The sequence below is a fragment of the Phocoena phocoena genome, chromosome 8, assembly GCF_963924675.1.
Source record: "Phocoena phocoena chromosome 8, mPhoPho1.1, whole genome shotgun sequence".
Taxonomy (NCBI): domain Eukaryota; kingdom Metazoa; phylum Chordata; class Mammalia; order Artiodactyla; family Phocoenidae; genus Phocoena; species Phocoena phocoena.
The window spans coordinates 108,073,779-108,096,473 of record NC_089226.1 but is presented as its reverse complement, the minus strand read 5'-3'; the positions used below and the strand labels follow the sequence as shown (position 1 = coordinate 108,096,473).

Genomic DNA, 22,695 nt, shown 5'->3' with positions numbered 1-22,695 from the left:
CGAAGGCAGCTTGGGGGACGCGAGGGGCTCTGGGACAGACACCCTGGATTCAAATCCCAGCTGGCCAAGACCTGGGGCGGCTCACAGCCTCTCTGAGGTTCCGTTTCCTTATCTGTGAAATGGAGATAATAAAGGGTAACTATGTGTGGGGCAGGACTCCATGGAAAGCAGACACACTTTGGGATTATCCTGTGTGGGCGGGGTGTTGGGAAGCGCGGGGCCTCCTGCAGGAATCCGGGGCTAATGTCCTTGCGGCAGAGGGTGGGGGGAAGGGGGAGGGTACCAGAGCCCTAGAGAGCAAAGGTCAAGTGAACAGTTTACCTTGAGGAGAGGAGCAGGGACCAAAGATGGGGGGGTGGGGCGGGGGTGGCGGTCACAGCCAGCAGGGAGATCCAGACCCGAACTGGAAGGCCCCGGAAAGGAGCCTGGGATGTACACGCAGAGATCAGGCTCCAGGACAGAGTGAGCCGGTGGAGAGGGCTGCGTGGTCTGGAAGGGTGAACAGACAGCATCCAGGATTCAAGGACACGTCAATGGGAAACACGCATGGCTGAGCCTGGCCTGTGCTTTGCTCGCTCCGTGATGGGGTGGAGGTGCAGGCAGGCGTGCCTTCCTGGGTGGAGCTGTGGGGCGTCGAAGTGGATGCAGAGGGCCACCCCGTGTCCCCCTAGACCCTGCCCTCCTCGTGCCCTGTCCCCAGGCTCGTGTACTCTGGCGTCCTCCTCGTCCCTCCGTCCCTTCCAGCTCGTTCCTGCCTCTGCACGTGTCCGCCCCCCTCCCCCCAGGACTTATGCTGGTCCTGCCCTTCCCCCCATGCAGGTATCTCCTCTGCTGTCCCCTCCTCTCCTCACAGCCCTCCCCTGTGCCCCCCAGGGTCCGTTGTCTCCTCTGCCCCAAACAGAAGCACTCTGAGGCCGGGGGGCATCTCCTGTTCCTGCCCATCAGGGTCCAGGCCACGTCCTTCTGGAGATTCTCAAACCACCCTGCGTGAACCCGTTGGCAGAGCTGGGCCTTGGGGAGGACAAGGGCGGGGGACACAGGTCCGGGCAGAGCCCACTGCGTCCTCGCAGAGGCTGGCTCTGGGGGAGACCTAGATGACCAATCATGTCCCCGAGGGCTCGGTCCGGGGGACGGGTGTCCCAGGAGGGCCCCACCGGGGCAAACGGTAGGCTGGCTCCGGGGCTCAGGGCCTTGGCAGCCCCCCACCCCCCTGCACTCCCCCCCCCCCACCGCCAGAGGACCAGGATGCTGTTGAACCACCAGAAACCTAATCTATTATTACACAGAAACTTCTGTGAAGTCAGGGGTTTGAACTCCCCAGAAGTGTTTGCCTGATTTGGGGCCGATAGCGGGTGATAAATGCTGGCGATAAGGTGTTGATTGGTTCTGTGAGCTGCTGTAGACACAGGGGCCGTTGTGCACACCAGGCTGGCAACTGTGCTCACCAGGACAATAGCCCGTTTATCCACCGCTGTGCTTGCCGCCCGCCCGCCCACCCCGGACGGGCACAAAGGACGCTCGGGCCGGGGACCCCTGAGCCCAGCTCTCCCCGGGGGCAGACCTCAGGGCCAGGCACTGTCCCGGCCGGGAATCTGCCCCTCGCACTTCCCCTCCCTGGAGCATCCCGGCAGGGGGGAGCCACACTGTGGGTGGCAAAGTTCTCTGGCCTCAGTAGCCACACCTGTAAAATGGAATCATGAAGTCCCAGCACTGTAGGGCTGCTGGCAATTAGATCAAATACGCAAGTCCTTAAGGAGAGACACGCAGGTGTTTATTTGACAAACATGGACACCTGCTCCAGGCAGGAAACTGACACAGATTGATGATACAAGGCGGACACAAAATTGACACAAGTCAATTGATACAACGTGAGTGGATACACATTTGGTACAAATTGACACATACTGGAGGAGTCGATGTTCCAGAGGGAACCGTGGACAATCACACGATAACAGATGGAAATGTGTTTAGCTCTTCGTTATTTATCGTTAAGCGCTTGGGAGGAAAAGGGAAGGTAGGCGGGGCTGGTGCGTGGAAGGGGCCTGTCCCAAACTGAGTCAGGGGGCATCTCATGGAGAGGGTGACTAGTCCAAAGCCCAGGGAAGGTGAGTTTTGTGGCGTCAGGGTGGAGCTTGCTTTGGAGGGGGTCCCACAGAAGGAGGCCGATGGGGCCGGGGCTCTGGAAGTCGCGTGAAGACACTGGCGTTCGCTCTGAATGGGGCCCAGCCCAGCCCAGATGGTACAGGGTCACCGGCCACAGAGCCGAGGATGGACTGTGGAGGGGCAGGGGCAGAGCTGGGAGACCAGGGTGGAAGCCACCACACAGCGCAGGGGAGCCAGCTGGACCAGGTGGGCAGGAGGGAAGTGGCAGGTTCTGAGGGTCTGGGGAAGGGAACTGTTTCAGTCTCCCGTGGCAGCTATAACAAATTCTCATAAACGTAGTGGCTTTAAACGACACAGATTAATTATCTCACAGTTCTAGGGTCAGAAGTCCAAAATGGGTCTCACTGTGCTAACATCAAGGTGCCGGCAAGGCTATTTGCTTCTTCTGGAGGCTCTAGGGGAGAAGCTACTCCTGGCTTTTTCCAACCCCTGGAGGCTGCCTGAATTCCTGGGCTTGTGGCCCCTTCCTTACAGCACTCTGACCTGCGCTTCCATTGTTTACTCCTCTCTCTTCCCTTCTAAGGAGCATGGGCGGGGGACACTGTAGGAGCTGGCAGGGGAGCAGTGTGGCTGGCGGGGGCAGTGGGGACAGACCACGCGGGGTCTGGGAGGCCCCAGGAGGGAGGTTGACTCTGTCCCCAGGCAGCAAGCGCTGGCGTCAGGCTCGTGTGGCCACAGTTGCTCCCATCCTGCCCCATCGCAGTGGAGGGAGATTTGGGGGGCGGGGGGGGGGCGGCGGTGCAGCCACGGTGGCTTGAACAGGGAGAGGGAAAGGGGGAAAGGGGGCTGGGGCCAGGCCTAGGAGGCTGCGGACTCGAGCTGGGCCGGATGGGTCAGAGGTTGCCCTGGCAGGATGGGCCACAGGGGCCAGAGCCCCGGCCCGGGTGCTCTGTGGCTCTGGGAGCTCAGCTTTGTTAAAGGAAAAGGAAAGAGGCCTTATCGCCATATGTTGCAAGCAAACACCTATTTCTGGCCACCAGCTGAACGCAGCCCCTGCAGGCCCTGGGCCTGGCGGGGAGGGGGCAAGGCCGGCAGAGTGTCCTTGCTGTTCCCTGCAGGGCAGCCGCCCCACTGCCACCCAGGGACAGCTCGCAGCTCCCCGCGGCCTGAGCGGGTTCTGCAGGGCGGCCCCGCCCATGCTCTCCATTGTCGCATGGAGAGAACAGAACCGGAATGCCGCCGTCCCACGGTCGGAATGCCGAGCCCCTGGGGAATTCAGGCCCTGGTGAGTCTGGCACATTCCAGCTGTGTGTCAGTGGGAGAGTCCCGGGAGAGGGAGCCAGGGCCGCAGGCCGCCCACCCAGCACGGGGCGCGGGGCAGGGGCGCCAGTGAGGCTTGCCCCGTGGATGTGTGGCTCCCAGCGGGTGGACCTCCTTCCACGTCCGGCATCGTCTTCTCCGCTCCAGGCAAGCCCCTCTGGTGTCACCCTGTGTTCTCAAATAGGGCCCCACTGTGGCCACACGCAGCCTGTCTTCCCGGGGGACCCTGAAGTCCCGGGGCTCGGGGCCCTAGAATCCCCACAGTGCACAGAGGAGGGGCAGAGACCAGCCCAGGCAAGGAGCAGGTTAGCGCGGGGCCGAGGCCCGACCCTCTCCTGACCAAGCACCCGGATGCTCCGCTGTCCAGGCGGCCTCCGGTGGCACCGAAGCTTCAGAAGCTGCTAGAAGCTCTTCCCTCAAGCCGCCGTTGTCCGTCTCTCAGCCTCGGGTCTTATGGTTGAAAGGTGGTTTTAAGGGGGACTCGTTCAACCAAAGTAGGTCACTGGGCCGCCGCGGCAGACTCTCACGGGTGTTGTCCTTAGGACAGCAAGTCCACTGGACCGCTGGGCGCCGGAGCTGGGAGGTCAGCCACCAGCCCCATCCTCGGCCACCCTGGTAGCCCTGGGTGTGTGTGTGTGTGACGTGTGTTGGGTGTGGAGGTGAGCAGGTCTCCTCTTTCTCTCCGCCCGCGCTAGTGCCTGAGGTACTGTCCCCAGTACAGCCCGTCTCTAGAGCTTTCTCCTTTCCGCCAAGAGGAGGCCAGGGTTGGGGTGGCTGGGGACACCACCCCTGAGGCTGGCACACACCAGGATCCGGCCCTTGAGGGTTCTGAAATCAGAGAGAGCCAGGAGCGCCTGAGACAAGGCCCCGTCGGATGTGCTCACTGCACAGAGGTTCGGCGAGCGCCTGCAGCGTGCCAGGAGCCGTTCTAGAAGCCGGGCTGCAGCCGTGAGTGAGCGGCCCGGGCAGGGCCCTTGGCCCTCTCTGCTCCTGGGAGAGGGTGGCCGGCCGACGCGCTGGCCGCCCTGGCGGGTCTCTCTGCAGCTCTCACCCTGGCGTCCAAACTCCACGGTCAGCACTGCTCCATTCGACCGGTGGGCACACCGCGGCCCCGTGAAGCTCCTCGCGCCCAGAGGCACTGCCCCCGACCCTGGATCCCTCCTTCCCAGGTGCTGGGGCCACAGGGCCTGACCTCCCAATGGCTGCCCTGGCCGGGCAGAAGACTCGGGCTTCTCTTGCCCCTTTGCCTTTGCCGGACCACCATTCAGACCTTCCCTGGCACCTTCCCGCCCCGAGCCGAGGCCCAGAGGGGCCTGAGGCACCGGCTGCTTCCGACGGGGCCCGAGGGCGTCTGACCTTCCCGGCCACGGGGTAGCAGTTGCGTGAGCAGAGACAATCAGCCCAGTGTGCAAGGCACAAGCGGCCTTTTCTTCCTCCCCAGGCCAGCGCACACAGCTCCCAGCCTGGCTTCCCTTGAACAAACATATTTATTGTGGCCGCCACCAAGGGCCTCGCCTCACAGCCGGAGCCCGGGGGCCTCCGTCCCACCCACCAGGGCCCAGGGAGGGGACCCCTGCCCCGACAGTCTCCCCCCAGACCCCCTTGCCCTGCAGGCCCCGGCCCCGCCGTGCCCGAGGCAGGGTGGCTCCAGTCCCCGCCTTGAGATGGCTGCTGGCGCCCCCGCTGGGGGCCCATGACCACCCACAGGCGGCAAGCCAGCCCTGAGCCCCAGGCACGTGGACAGGGGGCCACACCTGAGCCCGCCGTCCCCTCCCAGGCCTCAGTTCCCTCTTCAGTGAGACAGGTAGCATCACCCAGCCTTGCCTGTTTCTAGAAACACCCAGCACAGCCCTGCCCAGCAGTCAGGGGCTGGGGAGCGCCCCCCCCTACCCCAGCTCACTCCATTAGCCGAAGCCCTTCTCCCTGGCCAAGCCCTGTATAGTCCTCAGGCCTCAGGTGCCACTTCCCCTGAGAATCCTCTGTGGACCGCCCACGTTCTGAATCAGGACCCCCTCGTGGTTCTCCTCCCAAGCTTCTGGTCTCTGATCGCACGTGTCAGGGAGCTTATCTCCTCTTGAGAGCGGGGAGAGTGGGTCCCTGGCAGGGGAGGCCACCGCTCTGGCCCCGGGGACTACAGATGCGTGCATGAGAGGCTGCGTGAGAAATGTTAGAAGAACGAATGAAAGAACAAACCAGTAAATGAAAAACTGTGCGGGTGGCGGCAAGAGAGAGCCGGTGAGTCTCCTTGGTCATGCCAGAGCCCAGGCTGCACCGTGGGGCAGGGCGGCCAAAAAGGGCCCGCAGTCCCGTCTGGCCATGTGGACTTTGCTCCAAGCAGTGGGCGGCATGGAGGGCGGGGGGCGATGGGTCGAACGCGTGAGCTCTCCCAGCCCCGCCAGCCACTGCGAACTCCGAAGAGGGGGGGCCTGGCGTCTGAAGCTGCTCAGCTGAGGCGAGGGGAGAAGGGGCTGCGGGGGGCTGGGGGGGGGGATGAGGGAGGGAGGGGGTCGGAGGCAGGCTTGGTGGTGAGCGCATCGGGAGAGTGGGGCTATCGAGGCCGTTAGGCTGCTTGCTCAGGGGGGACAGCAGTGACACCCCAATCCAGGAACCCCAAGAAAAGAGCAGGCCTCAGGGTGGGGGGCTTCCTGAGGGGTCCAGCCAGGTCCCAGGTCTGCTCAGTAAAGTGGAGGAAGCTGGCAATTCTGGGCGTTACCGTCTGGACGGGGCGAGAATAGCACACGGGATCCCGAGCTCCATTTCTCTGCACCAACTGTGCGTTGTTGCACAAGCCACTGGCCTCCGTTTCCCCTCCTGTGAAACAGACACTATGCCCCCTGCTGGGGCCTGCCCACGTGACCCCGTGTGAATGGAGCTGTGGTCCCAGCTCCGGGAGGGGCCGTGGGCAGAGCTGTGGCTTCCCCGGCCCTGCGCTGGGGCCACCGGAAAGTGAAGTCCCCGTGGCCACCTCTGGGGTGGCAGTGCGTGCCAGCGTGTGGCGCTGGCCGGGGGCGTCTGGCCTGCACAGGACTCCCCAGTAAAGGCGTTCGATCTGACAGCTGTGTTGACAAGGACACAGGAGGCCCTGCGGGTGGAAACGGGAAGAGGGTGCAAAATTGACTTCCTCAAGGTGGTCACTTCCAGAGAAGCCACTGGGAGACGGCCTGGCCCTCGGGGAGCAGAGGACACCGGGAGCTAAGGGTGGGGACAGGCTGACACAGGTGGGAGGGGTCGAGGCAGCCACCCCTCCTTCACTCCTCACCCACCCCTGACCCTCAGCCCCGTGGGCCGGGGACACTCAACACCACACCTCCCCGGGGTCGTCCTCCTCCTCAAGGCCATGCGCCTTCACACCCACCCCTCCAAGTCCTACCAAGGCCTGGCCCGCCCTCCCCTCCCTCCCCTCCCTCCTTGGGATTTTCCGTCAAGCACATATGTGTGTGTGTGTGTCCGGCACCTCCGAGAGCTGACTGTGATTGGCTGGAGCGGCCCTAACAAAGGCCCACAGCCCGGGCGGCTTACAGCAGACGTTTATTGTCTCCAGTCCTGGAGGCTGGAATCCGAGACCCAGGTGTGGGCAGAGCTGGGTCCTCCTGAGGCCTCTCTCCTCGGCGTGTAGACGGCCGTCTTGTCCTCACGGGGTCGTCCCTCTGTGTGTGTCTGTGTCCTGACCTCCTTTTCTTATAAGGACCCCAGTCCTGTGGGGTTAGGGCCCCACCCTAGTGACCTCGTTTTACCTTCCTCACCTCTTGAAAGGCCCCGTCTCCAATCACAGCCACATCTGAGGCTGGATCTGGTAGACAGGATTAGCTCACCCATTTCTTCAGTGTTTGGAAGGGGGACAGAGGCAAGGAGGTGGGCCCTTGAGTTTCGACATCCCTGGGCATCTGGGGCCTGGAGAGCCCAGATCCAGGGCCTGTGAGTTGGAAGGAGAGCTGCCGTACTTGGAGAGCAGGGGCACGGTGGGACCCGGGGTGGGGGACACTGGGCGCCGGTTGTCCGGGAGGGAAGCCACTGGCTCGAGGTCTTCACCGTGGCGGAGCTGCTCAGGCTCACCCCCGGTCCCCCACCTGCACAGCCTGCAGACCGCACCCCAGCCCCTTCCACAGGTGGCCTTTTGTCATCTCCCGCGGGGACAAACCCAGCTGGGCAGGGGCTGCGACACACACGGGTGTGGCCAGAGCAGAGGGCAGCCTCCCGCTGCCCGTGTCTCTGCCACCTGTATGTGGCCGCCCTGGTGGGCTCCAGGGGCCAGTACTGGGTGCTGTGTGCAGGCACCGGGCTGGGCAGGGCTGTAGGACGGGAACTGGGTCAACACAAGATGCTTGAGGCTCACGGACCCACCCCCCGCAGTACGGGTAGGGAGCCGGGCTTGAGCCAGGTCGGCCTCAGGTCACTTCTGTGTGGTGCTGGCCGAGGGTGGGGTGGAAACGCCATCCTTCCTGCCCTTCCTAGGGGGTGTTGAGTGCCCCAGGCCAGATCGCCACACCCTGGGACCCCCGACACCCAAGGAGGAGGAGCTGGGGGTCCCACATCCCATCAGTGGGGCCCAGAAGGGCTCCTGGCAGGAGGGTGTTTGGGCCACAGAGCTTTTGAATTGGGCGGGACGCCCTGGGGGCCGGGGGGCCAGGAAGGGCAAGTCCGGAGCGGGAAGCAGGGGAGCAAAGGATGGATCTGGCCTCTCGGGTTCCCCGGGCGGGGGCGGAGGGCTGTGAGTGCAGTGAGGCATGAAGGGGGTGGTTGGTCACCTCTGCTGGTCACTATGCAGCCGGAGGTGGGAAAGAGGCCGGCAGTCCCTGCTCTCCTGGGCGTGTCGACCTCTCAGTGGGGGCGGCAGGGAGGCCCCCGGGGGGCCTGCTGGATGCCTGAGCCCTGGAAGGAGTTAACTCCCGGCCTCGTGGGCTGGCAAACTCTGGCTCACAGGGCTGTAAAAGTCTTGTGTTTTAAAAAATCGGTATATTGGCTTAATTTTATAGATTTCAGAAGTGCTACTTGAAAATAAAAATCTCCTAATTATATTTATGATCCCCGCGTGAATCCATTTGACTCCGATCGTGGCGGAGAACCTTTGTGTAAAATGTCGGGAAGTGGGCCCCGTCCTGACTCGGCCCTCACGGCCGTAAAGCGCAGCTGGTGCGTCCGAGGCGGGTGGGAAGGCGCTGGGGCTCCGGGTCCACCTCACGGCCGGAGTGGGGGAGGCCGGGCCTCAGGGAGCCCAGGGCGGTGGGTGGTGCGTCTGAGCCCCGTCGCAGGGCTCTCGAGGGGGTCCCGTTGTCGCCGCTGCGGCACTTGGGAGCCAGTCGAGGAGCTGCACGGAGGGCGGGCAGAGGGGTTGGCAAACCCCCGGCCCAGGGGAGGGAGCTTCTGGGGCACGGAATGGACGCTGTACCCTCTTGGGGGTCAGGGGAAGACCACACCACCCTCCAATGGCAGGGTAGAGTGTCCCAGCCTGACCTTGACTCGTAGACTGGGAGACTACCTGGAAATGGAGGTGAGTGAGGAAGGAAGAGAGACCCACAGGACGGGGGACAGGAGTGAGACCCCACCCAGCAAAGGCTGGGGCCTGGGGGCTGGGGTGCGGGCCCTCCCCGCAGGCTCCCTGGCCAAGGGGGTGGGCAGCCGCCTTGTCGTGAGGAGGCCACAGTGACCTGAGGTGATGTTTGTGCTGAGCGTGACGGAGAGGCCCCGAGTTCTCCCCTTCCAGGCTAGGGACCAGAGTGAGAAAACAAAGGCAGCAGGGCCACCAACACCCAGAGGGTCAGCCCAGGTGTTCCCTGGGCCTCTGCTCCCCCCCAGCCCCCAGGGGGCAGAGACCCCAGCCAGAGCTGTGTGACGGGCCTGAAGCCCAGTGTCCTTGGAGGCCAGAGGAGGCTGACCTCTGCCCGCCCCATCCCGGCGGGGACCCTGGGTCACTGGGAGGACATGGGGCTTGGCCTGGAAAGGGCTTGTGTGGCCTCCAGGTGTGGGGATCGTCTGATTTTCCCTGGGGCCCCCAACCGGGCCAGGCTGTCCTCTCAGCAGACCACGTGCTGGGCGCCAACCACACGGACTCTGGGGGGATGGTCCTCCCCCGGCCCCGGCCTCTGCACGCGGCCTTCCTTCCGCAGGAATCCGGAGCAGGCTGCCTAGTGGGCTGTAACTGGATGCCGGGCTGGGCTGCCCCTGTTGTTGCAGGTGCAGTGTGGGTGCCCGCGGCCGGGGAGGGCCAGGGGGGCACTGGCTGTCACTCAACAGCCGGGGCGGGCGGGGTCCCCCGGTAGGAGCGGCGGTGGGGGCCACGGAAGACGGTGCGAGCCCGGCTGCCCGAGTGCGACCTTCAGCAAGGACTCCCCTGTGGTCTCCATCTCCCTGGGATGACACTGGCCCAGTCTCCTGGGATGAGTGTGAGGAGAGGTGACAGGCTGGCACCCCACACATGCCCAGTGTGCAGGGACAGGCCCTAGGTGGGCAGGCCCCCACCCCACCAGCCTGGATGGGCTGACCCAGTGCCCGTGGTGTGAGGCGCCGCGAGCCCATCCCACGGCCGTACCAGCCGAGGCTCCGGAAGGTGGGTGGCAAGTCCAAGGTCACCCAGGGTTGCATGGTGACACAAGGGTTTCAACCCAGGAGTTCTGGCTCCCCAATGGGGGCAACTTCCACCCTCTCACTGGTCCTCGGCTATTTGGATTTCAAGGCTCCATCAAATACCCGTTATCCACCCCACACCCCCCAGAAGAAAGGGGGTGACACAAAATGGCTAACTTCTTCATTGGGTGGGAAAAAGGACATTTTAAAACACAACTTCGCTGTAATTAGGTACCACCGTTGGGTTCTAGAAAGTCTGAGGACATCATCTCGGACCAGAGAAAGGAGTCCTGTGTTTTCTGGCAGGATTTTGGTCCCCGAGGCCATCTGCCAGCCCAGCCCCCTGTGCCCCTAGAAAGCAGCGAGTCCCAGGAAGGTTCAGGGAGCGTAGGCTCTGAGAACCTCCATCAGCACCGTTTCCTCGCTTGGTTACTATCGGCCCAGTTGACCGTGTCCAGGGGGATGGGAGTGGGAGGACAGGGCTGTCGGGGGCCCTCCTGAGGAATGTGACTTGGAGGAGGGTCCTGACGGAGGTCAGCCTCTGTGGGCCAGGACCAGAGGCCTCCCTGAGGTGAGACCTGGCCACTGAGCCTAACGGGCAGGCCGTGCAAAGCCACCCGGGCGTCCAGGGCCCACCGCCCTGTGCCCACCTCCGCCTTGGCCCTGAGGAGCTGGGAGGGAGGCCAGGAGCGGTGCCCCGCAGGGCTGGCGCAGCTCTGGTTTGCTTTCAAACTGTGAGAAGCCCCAGGACGTGTTTCTCTCTCTTTCTGTGAGATGGCCCCCTCTCGGGGTGGGGGGCACCTGGGAGAGCCCCCAACGATGGCCAGAGCAAGGTGGGAGCACCGGAGGGTGCGTGCCACTGCACGTCAATCTGGACGGGGACGGGGGGAGCTTTAACAGATCCAGGGCAGTTGCCTTTTTATCGTGTGTGTTTTGACAGCTACCATCTACCTAGAGTCACTTATTCTGGTTTCAGATACACTTAGATAAGGAAACAGTCTATTTAAAGGAGGAATATCAGGTAAACAATGGTACAGATGTTCAAAGATACAGCATGAGGGACAGATGTGGTGAGGGACCCCAGTGTGTCCCCACCCAGGGGACAGCACACACTGGCTTTGAAGGCCTCCCCAGCAGGCCCGGAACCTGGGTGGGCGGCCCCTGGGGGCTGGACGCCACACGGTGGATGCCATGTTTGTCTCCTATGTCTGCTGTGCCAAACGTCCAAAGTGTGGTGGCTTGAAACAATGCGAATTTGTCATCTTATAGTCCTGGAGATCCGAAGATCCTCACTGGACAAGGCGTGGGCAGGCTGGGTTCCTTTCTGGGGGCTCTGGGAGAATCTACTCCCGGCCTTTTCCGGTTTCCAGAGACACCCGCATTCCTGGGCCCCTGGCCCCATCCTCCACCTTCACAGGCAGCCGGGCCATCAGGGTCCTCCTTGTGTCCCATCTCTCTGACATTCTGCACAGCGTCACATTTCCTGCTCTGCCTCTGCCTCTCTGGCCTCTTTCCCTATAAGGACGCCCGTGATCGTATTTCCACTGGGATAATCCCGGATGTCGCACGTCAAGGCCACCTGCTTAGCTATCTTCATTCCATCTGCAACTTTTGTTCCCCTTTGCTGGGTTACCAAATACATTCCTGGATTCCAGGGACCAGGGCGCGGTCACCTTTGGGGACCATTATCCTCCCCACGGTGCCCTGGGTGGAGCACGGTCCCTTGTGTCTCCCTGCACCCCTCACAAGCCAGCTCTGGCTGCGCTGCCTTAGATGGGAATTGAAGGGGTCCCTCAGGCGGCAGCAGACCAGGGCATGGGAGGGTGGGTCTCAGAGGCAGGGTAGGTCCCTGTGAGCTTGGGGGAGATGCCGGTGGCCCTCCCCCTGCCAGGTCCTGGCCTTCCCAGCTTGCCCTCCTCCAGACCCAGACGTGACCTCCCTCGGGGTCTCTGTCCTCCTCCCTTTAGCCCCCTGTTTCTGCTGGAGCGTTCCAGAACGTTCCCCCACCACTAGCCTGTCACTGTGAATGGAGACAGCAGGCTGTAGAATGTGCTGGTCTTGTCCAAGGCGCTGTGGGCACATGGATAGCTGGGGCCGGGGGCCTCTTCTGGGACCCTCGACCTTCCCAAGAGGGCCCATCCCTTCTCCCAGCTGAGCCCCTCTCTGGCTCCTCAGGCGGGCCAGGGCGGTTGCTGCCCGCAGGAACCCCCAGCGGCCCCCAGGAGCCCCCGTCCTACCCCAGCCCAAGGCCGCTGCTCCTGGCCATTGTGTAACCTTCCAGAACTCGGGGCTCTAGAGTTTGTCAGTCAGCCTTGACTGCTGCAGGACCCTCTGCTGGGCACTGTGAGATCGTTAGGTTTCTCCACGTGAAAAGGTAAAAAAAGAAGAGAAGTTCGTTCTGAAAACAAAACGGGTTTTTCCCACCGTGGCCTGCTCTCGAGCCCGGCAGAGGCTCTGCACGGAACGGCCGTCCTCTCTTGCGCACCCAGCAGTGGGTGGCTTGGACCCCAGGCCGTGCTGGCAGGAACCAGCCCCCACAAGCTGGGCAGAAGGGTCCAGGGTAGGGGCGGCCTGGTGCCCAGAGCTCAGACGCCGCGGGAGGTGGCCGCTGGCCTTGGGCTCTGACAGGCGCAGTGGAGGAGCTGAGTCCGCAGCGCCCGTTTACAGGCGCGCCTGGGGCGCACGGCCACTGCACCGCCGTGCTGCGGCGGGCCCCTCACTCCCGCGGGCCCTGTGCCTGCCCCCCTCTCCCGCGGGCCCTGTGCCTGCCCAGCCGCGCCGCCTTACGTGAAGAAGTTGTCTGAATGAATGCTGCTGCAGGGCGCCCCAACCCCCCGCTACCCCCTTTGGGGGCAGTTCGCACTTTGCGGCTGAATCCATCAGAGGCTGAAACGCCATGGCGGGGGGTGTTTACTGATTTGGCTCTTCTGGAGTTGAGGATGCTCGTGTTTGTCCAGGAGCTTCGCAAACAAGGGCCCCGGGAGGGAAGGAGGCCTCCCCTCCCCCGAGCGCGCCGCATTCCGAGGGGGGCCGGCCACGGTGCCAAGGGGCCGGCAGGGGCCTCCTGCCCTGGCTGCTGAGGAAATGCAGGCCGAGCCGAGCGAAAAGCGACGGCCGGGGGCCCCGAGCGAGCCGTCACGGGAAGCCCAGTGCCTCTGGGCCTCCGGGTTTGGGCGCAGAGACGACCGGAGACACGGGACAGCGGCCGCCGAAGGCCCCCGAGCGCGGGCGGTGGCGGGGTTTCGGGAGCGGTTGGTTCTCGGATCCAGGAGGGTGCCCTCTGCCCGCGCCGGAGGTGGGGTTCTCAGGTTTTCAGTGAGCTCCTTATTGAGGTCGTGGACCACACAGGCTTCAATATGCATTGGCAGGAGTCATGCCCCCATCCGTAGTGGGGAGACCCAGGCTCTGACGTTTTTAACGGTCACTCGGGGACAACTGGTGTGACCAGGACGCCCCCCCCCCCAAAGGGGTGAGAGGCACGCTAGCGATCGTCTCCGCTTCCACTAGAGCTGCGTCCTCCTGGGCCTCCCTCCCCACCTGGGGACTGATTTTAGTCTTGGGGGCGGGGGGTGTCTCCTAGCCCCAGGCCTCCGTGCTACTCAAGTGGGGGAGGCCTGGGTTTCGACGGGGCATCTTTCTTCACTCCTTTGGAGGCGTTATTCAGGCCCGTTCCCCTCCAGGACCTGGCACAGGCTACAGAGAAGGGCCTCCCCCTCTCTGACCAGCTGACTTCAGGGTTGGAAATGACCCAGGTCCTTGCTGAGCACTCGGGGCGTGAGGTGTCAGAGGCCCAGGCTTGCTGTCGCCCTGCCCCGACCTCCCCCCAGCTCCCCGATTTTGACTCCCAAAGGAAGTCATGAGTAGGGAATGTCCCCTGGAGGAGAGCAGCCCTGTCTGGCCCCCTTTTGCCCAACTCCTCAAGTCGGCACAGCTGGGCCACAGGGCTCTGCCGACGATGCCCAAGCGGGTAGAGTGGGAACGCTCCTAGCCCACATCCCGCTGCCCGCCGTGCCCACCCAAAGGCCCTTCCCCTGATGCCCACTGGCAATGCCTGGCGCACTCAGGCCACAACCCAGACGCAAGGCTCATCTTCCTGGTGGCCTAGATGCACACACACGCGCGTGTACACACACACACACACACACACACACACGTGTGTGTGCTCCCACTCAGTGTTCTGTGGCAGTCTCAGTTCTAATTGATTCTATTCTGTTTTAAATAATTGTGTTATTGTTTTATTGATCATCATTTTATATTAAATAATTGAGTCATTTTTATAATAATTTATAGCAAATATGTAAAAGATATCATGAATAAAGTACATGATGTAATGTTTATTATTATTTTAACTACTTCTAAAAATTATGATGACCTGCGGTTCAGACACCCTGCTCTGGCCCACCTGTCCCCTGTCCGCACTCCCACTCCCCGATGGTTCAGCCAGGTGGGAACATGGTCGTGAATGGTTCGTTGAAGTTCATGTACCAGGTGGGCGCACACAGACGTGGATTTCAGATTTCCATGACAACTTCGTTGGCAGCTTCGGGAAGGTTTAGTCGAGGCGTGTTGGAGTCAAACAGCTAATGAGACCAGGAGGAGGGATCCACACGACTTCTGTTCTCAGATGGCCCCGTGAGTGCCTGGAGCTCTCTGTCTATCTAAAAAGAAAAGCCCAGAAGTTCTAGGCACGCTCAGGGTGTGGAGGTGCACCTGGCCTGCGTGGCAGGGTGACCCAGTGGACGCACAGAGGTGCTTTTTAGGTGAAAACAGCATGTCTGGGTGCCCGAGACCAAACGCGACACTTCTGCTTCGTGGCCAGCCCTCCGGATGACCGGCCCGCTGCCGCCCAAGGGCACACCTCCGCAGGCCACTTGCCCCAGTGATGGGTCGGTGCCTCGGGAAAGGAATGTCACACACGGCCGGTCCTTCCGGTGGGGCAGGATGTTTCAGGGGAAATTACACAGGCGTCTCCCAGGACATCAGCTGCAGGCCTGAGCTCTGAGCCCCAGGTGCCCCTGCCCCGTGTGGCCTGGGACACCAGCCGCCCTGCTGCTGGCACCCGCGTACCTTCACCTCCTCCTGGCCTTGGTGGAAGTCAGCTGTTTGCTCCCTCCTTGGACATACTCCCACTCCCCCGGACCGTGAGCCCTGGGGCCCCGGGCCCAGCAGGGGCTCAAGAAGTGTTTTGTTGGCACTGCTGGGGCCCTGTGGGGTCACCGCCTTCCCCGGCCCTCCCCCGACCCACAGGGGAGCCCGCGGCTGTTGAGTGCAACTACCTGCCCTCCGCTCACCCCGCTTGCTGAAAGGCTTTTCTTGGGGGCTGGGGGAGGGGAGACTAGGGATGGGAAGCTGAGGGACCCAAGATCCGGGTTCTTTGCTCAAAGAGTTGTAGGGGAGAGGCCCGTCCCGCGTCTGTTCCCACGCCGCTTCACGCAGCCCGTCCAGGCTGCCTCCAGGGGCTCAGCCCAGAGCTGCGGCCTGCACCCTGCCTGCTTAGGGTGCCCTGCGTCCACTCTGGTGCCTCCTCCAGAACAGGAGGTGACACCCATTGCGAACATGAACGTGAGGCTCAGAGGAGAGAGTGTTCTGGGCGGGGCTGGCACCAGGTGGGCTGGGCAGCTGGGGAGTTTCTTGGGGCGTCCGAGTTCCCTGAGATGTTTCTGGGCCTTAGTGAGTGGAGGGATGAGTTTCCTGCCCACTCCAGTCCCAGCGAGCATCTGACGCCTGCACGGGTACGAGGTGCACCCGTTTTGCAGCCCTCACCCGAGGCCGGACAGAGCTGAGACTTGTCTGAGGTCACTCCCGGTTGCAGATGTGCACGTGTGCATTTATTCCTTCCTTCATTGCTTCGTCCATTCGCCACGGATTCCTGAGGTCTCTCCGTGCCAGGCATCGTCCTGGGACCTAAAAACCCAAAAGTCAACGAAAGAGACAAAATCCCCTTCCATAGAGCTTAGGATTGGGCAGGGAAGAAGGAATTTCTGCAAAGAGAAATGAGGTTCCTGCTGGACAGTCAGATGGTGGGTGAGGGCGAGGCCTCGGAGAGGAAAGGAATGGCCCAGCCAGTCGTAACGTCCTGCCTTGAACGGAAATCCTAAATCGTGACATACCGAGTGCATCCACTTGGGGCCTTACCGTGTGTGCTCTTAGGAGGTATTTTCGTGCATTTTCTCCCATCAGCGTTATAATTCACCTATTGTCTCGTAGGCCTTTAATCACTTCCAGGTATACCTTTGTGTGCTAGGTGAGAATCCAGCTACATCTTCCTCCATGGAGTGACTCCATTTTCCCACCCCACCTCCCAGCCTCTCCAGGCTGTCCCGGTGGCTGGTGCTGTCATCTTAGTGGTCGGCTACATTCCCAAGTATACAAGGGGTGTGATCCCACACCACTGTTCTGCTGTCCAGAGGACATGCCAGCACCACACAGATAGGTTGTAATGCCAACAGAAGACCTACCCTCCTCCCCACATTATCCCCTTTTAAAGTTTGAGTTACGTATTCAGAGCCTTTGTTCCTCCGTGCGAACTTTAGAGTACATTTATGGCGTTTCTTAATTTCAGTGGAAAGTTTGCTGGGGATTGCATCAACTTTATAGATTAAATCTGGGGAAAATTGAAATCTCTATCATATTATACCATCTCATCCAAGAGCAAGGAACCTCTCTGCATTGACTCAGGACATCATCTCACTCCTCCACTGGAGTCTGAAAGTGTTTTTGGAGGGAGCCTCTGGTGGAGGTTTGCTTTTGTTTTTCCCAGATAGCACATCCTCTCTAGTGCTAAGTGGGGACTTATTTTTCCCAGGACTTTATTGCTGGAGTGAAGAAATGCCATTGATTTGAGCAGGTTCATCTTCTATCTGGCAGCCGCGCTGGACCTTTTTATCCGTTCTAGTCACTCATCTGTTGATTATGCTGGTTTTCTAAGTAGGTGACCTGGTCGGCTACAGATAGCACCAGTTTGATCTTTTCTCTCTCAAGCCTCACAGCTATTTCTTTCTTTTCCTTTGCATTAATAGCGTGGAGTCACCACCTTAAATAGCGTGGAGTCAGGGGCATCCTTGTTCCAGATCTTGGTGGAGGCGCATTTAAAGTTTCTCCATTAACTGGATGACTTGTTCTAGGCTTTGATCTATAAACTGCCAAGTTAAGGAAGTTCCTTTCCATTTTTATTCTTCAGAGATTTAATTTTTTACTCTGGTTTTAATGCTTTCTGTACGAACAGGGATGATCACGTACTTTTTCCCTTGAGGTGAGAAGCACATTGATAGAGTTCAGGGGTTGAACCATCCTTGCATTCCTGACACAAAGCCGAATTTGTATTTCTTTTTTAATACAATGTCATGTTTGGTTATCTAATATTTTGTTTAGGATTTTTGCCTCTATGTTCATAAGTGAAATGGACCTATAATTCTATTTTCTTATATTTTCCTTTCATGGATTCAGAATCAAGTTCACCAGCCTGTTAAAATGAACTAAAAAATGTTATTATTGTTCCACTTTCTGGAACAGCTTGTAGAAGGTAGGAATTTCTGTATTAGGTGTTTTATAAAACTTTGGCAGAGGTCACCTACAAAGCCACCCAGGCATGAGTTTTGGGGGGAGGTCTTTGGTTACATCTTAATTTCTTAGCTACATGTTTATTCACATCCTCTATTTCTTCCAGCGCCAACTTTGACATTTTATCTAGTTCTAGGAATTTATCCATTTCACCTGGGTTTTCAAGTTTATTGACTCATAGATGTCCCTAACACGCTTTTTAAAAGTTATTTTTGCAGTTTCCATGACATCTTTTTTTTTTTTTGCGGTACGCGGGCCTCTCACTGTCGTGGCCTCTCCCGTTGCGGAGCACAGGCTCCGGACGCACAGGCTCAGCGGCCATGGCTCACGGGCCCAGCCGCTCCACAGCATGTGGGATCTTCCCGGACCGGGGCACGAACCCGCGTCCCCCGCATCAGCAGGCGGACTCTCAACCACTGCGCCACCAGGGAAGCCCTCCATTACATTTTTTATCACTTTATCAACACGTACATTGGCATCCCTAGTCAATCTCTACACCTCCGTCAAAGGTGTTCTGTGTTGCCCCTTTTTTTGAAGAAGCAGTATTGCAGAAGTCTATCTGCCTTAGTAATCTTTGCCAGGTATGACCCACCACCTATTTTTGTATGGCCCATGAGCTGAGAATGGTCTTTACATTTTCAAATGGTTGAAAAAACTCCAAAGAAGCGTAAAATCGTTCTGATGCACGAAACTTACGTGAAACCCAAATTTTACTGTCCAGAGGGTAAGTTTTGTCGGCACACTTCTACACTCAGCTGTTTCCTCACTGTCTACGGCTGCTTTCAGAGTGGAATGAATGCACACTCTCGTTCAAGTTCCTCGTCCTGGCGTCCAAGGGCCAGTCTGCATCAGCACCTCTTGCCCCGCCGAACACACCCACATCTGTCACCTCCCAATCCTCCCCACCTCAGGTGTGCCCTGTGCACCCAGTGGGCTTGGTCAAGGTCCCGGCCTTGCTTGCCTTTGAAACCCGTGCTCCCCGAGCTCTCACTTGGCGCTTGGTAACTCGAGTTGATTTGGTGGCTCTCGCCCTCCCTCCAGGCACTTACTCTGCCCAGCCTTGCCCGGTCATGGTGCCGCCCGAGTCCATCATGGTCCTGGGGTAGGAGCTGGGCCTGGGTGATGGTGCCTGGTGTGGGGGTGGGGAGGCCAGGGGAGATTTTAAAGCAGTTTTGGAATCACAGAGTCATTACAAAAGTCATACAGGGGGCTTCCCTGGTGGCGCAGTGGTTGAGAGTCCGCCTGCCGATGCAGGGGACACAGGTTCGTGCCCCGGTTCGGGAGGATCCCACATGCCGCGGAGCGGCTGGGCCCGTGAGCCGTGGCCGCTGAGCCTGCGCGTCCGGAGCCTGTGCTCCACAACGGGAGAGGCCACAACAGTGAGAGGCCCGCGTACCACAAAAAAAAAAAAGTCATACGGGGAGCTCCCGCCTAACCCCTCACCCAGTCTCCCCTATGGGTAGCATCTTACATTAGGATGGTGATTTGTCACAGCTCACAAGCCAGCAGTGGTGCGTTATGGTTAACTGAAGTCCACACTGCCCACAGATTTCCGGTTTTTACCCAGTGTCCCAGGACCCCGTCCAGGATCCCCCATGACATTTAGTCGTCACCTCTCCTCGGGCTCACTTGGTTGTGACAGTTGCTCAGACATCCCTGGCTTTCGACGACCTTGAGAGTTTTTAGGAGGACCGTCAGGTGTTTGGGGGGATGCTGCTCTATTGGGAATTGTCTGCTCTCTCTCTCGTGGGCGGACTAGGGTCGAGTGCTTTGGGGAGGAAGCCCCCGTAGGTGAAGTGCCCTCATCCCGTCGTGAGGGCACGCTTGTCACGGTGCTGGCCGAGTCAGCACGCAGCAGGTTTCTCCACTATCCACTTGTCCTTCTTCCCCCTTCCCGTACTGGCTCCTCGGACCTGCCAGAGTTTGTCTCTGCGGTGGACCCCTGAGAGCCCCAGGGTGGGCAGATTCAGGAAGGGACCCTCTGGAGAATGAGGTCTGGCCTCTGCTGGATCAGAGCCGTGACCCTAGTTGCGGGGGCGGGGAAGCTGGGCAGGCAGACGGAGTGTCAGGCCAGACGTGGGAATCCACACATGGCCCCTTCTCAAAGGCGGGTGCTGTCCCCGGGGCCCTGGCGGGGTCCTTGGGCCTCTTTCATTGGGTACATGCGAGCCTAGCCTGGCCCATGGTGGAAATGCAAATCTAATTAGTCTGGCATTGAGCCCGTCTTAAAAGTATTAACAGAGCCTTAAACTGTGCTGTTGGATGGGGATGAAGAAACGCCTTAGAAAGAAATTACCGGATGGTGACAAAGCCCCAATTTATTAGTCCTCTCCAATGGGGGCTGTGCAAAGGACGTTAATTACTTTAATGGGACTTATTTTGCTTCGTTGCCCAAAGTAATTGGTTTATTAACCTCTCCTTTCCTTTGGGGGGAGGGGAAGGCAGAGGGCCGGGTGGTGGCCCTGGGAGCGCCTTGCCCAGCGCTCTGCCCCTCAGCCCAGCACGCCCGCGCCCCCGCAGCCCAGTGCCCCGTCCCTGTCGGCCTGGCCTGGAGCAGCCCAGCGCCCGTCCATTCGTCCTTGTTTGCCGGGCACTCGCTATGGGTCCAGCACTGGGAAAGCGGCCGTGAGAGCCGGGGCCGTCCAGAAATGTGCTGTAGCCCCATCCATGTGCCCCAGAGCAAAGGAACACGGCTTCAGGGAGGCGTGGGTGCACCGGGCAGAAGTTCCACAGAAGGGCCCGAGGCTGGAGAGGGCAGGACGGGCAGAGGACTCCTGGAGGAGGGGGAGTAGAGAGCAGCCGGGGAAGGATGTCCAGGCCAGGGTGGTGAGGGTCAGGGTGTGCAGGCAGCCCAGCCTGGGGAGCCGGCTTCCTCAGACATCAGGAGATAGGAGTGATAACGTTTGCATTTCAAAACATCCCTCCAGCTGGAGCGAGCCGTCCCAGAAACAGACCAGGAGCCAGCGGCTCCCTCACCACCCACAGGGGGATTCTCCAGAAGACCGCTCAGGCCTGGGGCCCTGAAAACAGTATCTGATCTGCAGGAGTCAGTTCACCCCCCTACTCGGCCCTCAGGGCTGGGTGAGAGGCCAGCTCTGCCCTCGGCCTGGCCCAGGAGCAGCCCGGACCCAACAGGAAAGACCCCCCCCCCACCAACCCCCAGCTCCCTGAGTAAGGCGGGGATGGGGCGGAGTCTCCTGTGTCCCTGGACCGTGGGTCCGGGAGAAGAAAGCGCCCCTCGGGAGCGCTGGCCAAGCCAGAGTGCCCCTGTCCCCATGGCTCACCCTGGCGGGACCCACATGCCCCATTCTCCGCGTGGACCCGGGGGGCTGCACCTGCCCTGCTTGTCCAGGGGGAGTGGTGGTGTGTGCTGGGGGGACATGGTAGGAGGGGGCTGGAGCTGGGGGCCGTCATGGGACTGCATGGCTTTGGGCCGCCCAGGCGCCTCCCCACCCCGCCACAGACTCTCGGCCTGGAGCTGTGCCCTGTGCGACACTCCCTCCAGTTGAGTTGGGCTCCAGGCGGGGGGTCCGGGCCCAGCGCTGACCCAGAGGCGTGGGAGTCCCCAGGCAGCCTGGAACATGGGGTCTCTGATGCCCTCTGTACTTACGGGTGGGGATACTGAGGCCCAGAGTGTGCAAACGAGGCCCCAGAGGCCACCCGGGGCCACTGCAGGGGGGCCCCCACTGTCACACCAGGCCTGGCGGTCACAGTGCACAGGGCCCGGCTGCTTCCTGCTGCTTCCCGCTGCTTCCTGGCTCCCCAGGGGCCCCAGGCCATCCCTCCCTCTCGGGGCCTCAGGTCATCTGTCATGTGAGACAGACACGCTGGGCCTTTCTCGCCTCTGCTGTGAGCTCTGTGGTTGTTCTGGTCAGGTGAGCAGCGCCCCGGTGACGGCTGGGTGCGTGGGCCCCCCGGCCGCGAGGAGCACCCACCTCCCCAACTCTGCAGCCGTCACCTCGTCCCTGAGTTTAACCATGGACTGAGGGGCCATCTCTCGCCCTCTGTGCTGGTCAGACATGAGCTGTTGGGATGGGAGGGGGAGGGTCGAGGCCCCCAGAGCAAGGGGAGGGGGTGCATGCTGACCCCAGCAAGTCCCTGCGGTCGTTCTTGGCGTCCAAAGCTGCCTGGTGGCCCCTCGGTTAGTGTGAAAGGGGCTTTGGGAGGAAGGAGGCTCAGTGCCTGGCTGGGCTTCACCAGGATCCCCAGCTCAGCTGCTTCACCCCTGATCCGGAGGCCTGTCCCCCCAGCACCCCTCCAGGAAGGATCGGTGGATGCCATGATTTCCAGGGGGTGCAGGCTCTGCAAGGGCAAAATGACCCCAAAACTCAACCAGAAGCCCAGGAGATTGGGGTCCAAGGTGGGAGGGACCTGGGGGGGTTGAGGCCTCATCTGGGGACAGGCGAGGACATGTGCCCCCAAGTCCGGGGACTCAGCCCTGCAAGTCTGGGAGGGGATGGGGGTCTGAAGACAGGGCTGTGCCTCTCCCGAGCTGTGTGCGGTGGGCAGTCGGCTCTGCCCCCTTGGCCTGCAGCGTCCTCGTCTGTACCGTGGGGACAGCGAACAGGCAGAGCATGGTTTACAAGCACAGGGCGAGGCTCACAGCAGGTGCTTGTCGGTGGGTGAGAACAGGGTGGGTGAAGCCCGGCCAGACCCCCAGCCGAGCTCTGCAGGGGCCCCGAGTCCAGGTCTGTGCTGAGAACAGCCAGAGGCGGGGCCTCTGGGGAGGTTGAGACTCGCCTTGTGTTCTGGGAAAGGTGGGGTCCTCAGCCCAGGGGCCGTGGTCACCAGAGATTGGGGTGCAGACTTGTGGGTGGCCTGGCAGGGCGAGGGGGAAGACAGCGGGACACTTAACGCGGGCTTTGCCCCCAGACACTGGTGCAGGGATCCCACCATCAGCGCCCCCGGGCAAAACCCGCATCAGCTTTCCGTCGGGGGGGGAAGGGGCTAGAAAGAGCATCGCGCTTTGTAACAACCTCAGGGGGTGACTCGCCCGTTCCTCATGCCTGAGAGCAGGAAAGCAGGGCCCCCAGGGGCAGGGCGGGGCTGCACACAGCACCTCCTTCCCCACAGCAGGCCTGCTCAGCCCCTCCTAAGACGCCCCGGGAGCCTGGCAGGACCTTCTGGGTCCTGACCCCCAGGCTCACCCAT

General features: G+C 61.0%; 1 protein-coding gene across 3 annotated transcripts in view; it reads left to right on the top strand.

The window, feature by feature from the left end:
* KCNQ1 (potassium voltage-gated channel subfamily Q member 1) overlaps nucleotides 1-22,695 on the top strand; it is a 348,883-nt gene that overhangs the window by 230,743 nt on the left and 95,445 nt on the right. The window lies entirely within an intron of this gene.